The sequence below is a fragment of the Oryzias melastigma genome, unplaced genomic scaffold (assembly GCF_002922805.2).
Source record: "Oryzias melastigma strain HK-1 unplaced genomic scaffold, ASM292280v2 sc04658, whole genome shotgun sequence".
Lineage (NCBI taxonomy): Eukaryota > Metazoa > Chordata > Actinopteri > Beloniformes > Adrianichthyidae > Oryzias > Oryzias melastigma.
Genome location: NW_023421226.1, coordinates 1 through 1,678, shown reverse-complemented (window position 1 = coordinate 1,678; position 1,678 = coordinate 1). Strand labels below are relative to the sequence as shown.

The 1,678-nt window shown below is 32.7% G+C and overlaps 1 long non-coding RNA gene across 1 annotated transcript; it reads left to right on the top strand.

Annotated features, from left to right (window-relative positions):
- LOC112140927 lies at positions 1-1,678 on the top strand. Its single transcript, XR_002918290.1, has 3 exons — positions 1-18; positions 361-504; positions 1,624-1,678. It is a non-coding gene; the product is annotated as an uncharacterized LOC112140927 (long non-coding RNA).

The window sequence follows — 1,678 nt, the reverse complement described above, 5'->3', positions numbered from 1 at the left end:
AGAGAAGGAACTGATGAAGTATGTAGTTCAGCTTTACTTTGTTTTCATCTTGCTTATTTCCTCATAAATTGCTGCTAATCACCAGAATTTCCTCCTTAAAAGCTTTAACAGTTGAACAGTTTTTAAGTCCTAAAATGTTTAAACTTAATTAAAAATGAATAATGATTTTACAGATTGTTTTCAATATAAATTCCAATTCTAAATGTGTTGAATTATGGTTATGATTCCTTCTTCCTTATGAATCATGTGTTTGTACGATTTTCCATTAATTTTAGCTTTTACCACTTGGCCTTTGGCTTGATTTACATTTCTAGACAGCTGACTTACAAAGCACTCGCCATTATTTTCTAATGCTTTTAGAAGAGAACAAGCAGTCGAGAAGAAATATCCCGGGACCTACAAACGCCATCTTGTCCGACCCATCGTCAGGTCCAACGCTGTTGAGAAGCTCATCAAGAAAAAAGGCAGCATCTCACACAAACCTGGAATGCCAAGCACCAAAAGGTGTGTGCGTCTTTCCACTTTTTACAGTATTTTTTTAATCTTTAAAACCAGAAATTAGTATAATTAAGTGCAGTTTAATTACGATTAATTGGTTAGCATAGGAATTTTTTTACTGCCTTGGCTTAATGGCAATTACAGGTATAAATGTAGAATTGTTTAAGCCTTAATGTATTAATGCTTCAGTTGCGAATTCTATAAGAATACATAAAGACTTGCTCTAATTAAAATAGCATTTTTGGTGTTTTTAACATATTCCTGTGGAAGTTTTCTCATGATCAAGGACATATATGAAGAAAAATTAAGCTTAAAATTGAATTTCATATTATTTCTTCATTCAAATAGTTGTGAATCAGGAGCAGACAAAAAAAATCAGTTTGAAAAAGAGCTTATTTGTGATGTAGAAAATGCACTGAAAGGCAAATTTTTGATTAACTTGATGAAACAATGTCCTAGAAAATGACAGATTTTAGGCTAAAAATGAGATCATCAAAATCACCACCGGGAACTAGTGCTGGGCGATATCACGATGTAAATCGTGTGGGCGATGGAAAAGTCTTTATCGTCTTATCGTTTCTGTTTATTGTTATTGCTGAGCTTTTGTGCAAAAACATGTTTTCCTACTAATAAACTGGAAATTGTTTTAAAAATGTTTCTCATTTGTAGCACGTTACTTGAAAAAAATAAAGTCAAAGAAAATTAAGTAATTACATTTTTGTCAATTATTTTTAGAGAATAACTGAAAATATACTTTATTGTGGTATATCACAATATATATATATATATATATATATATATATATATATATATCGGTATTGTGGTTAAAATAATCTATATCATGATATATAATTTAATATCGCCCAGCACTACCGGGAACATTTTTACGATAGCGCAAGAGATGATTGGGACTTTAAAAATTTGGAGAATTTCTTTTCTTTTTGGAAGTTAATGTCATGTAACCATCAGTATTAGTTTCACTTTAGCGGTGGGCTGTTGTACTGAAGACCCGTCTCTTTTCATTGTTTCTGTGTTTCTCTTTGTGCCCCGAGGCTTCACCTTGTAAATTAAAGTTCCAGTAGTGTGAACAATAGCATTGATATTGTTAAATGTTTTTCCTCACAGACCAGACCTCCTGCGCTCTGATGTCATCCCCAGTCTGGACCCTCTTCCCGCCCCC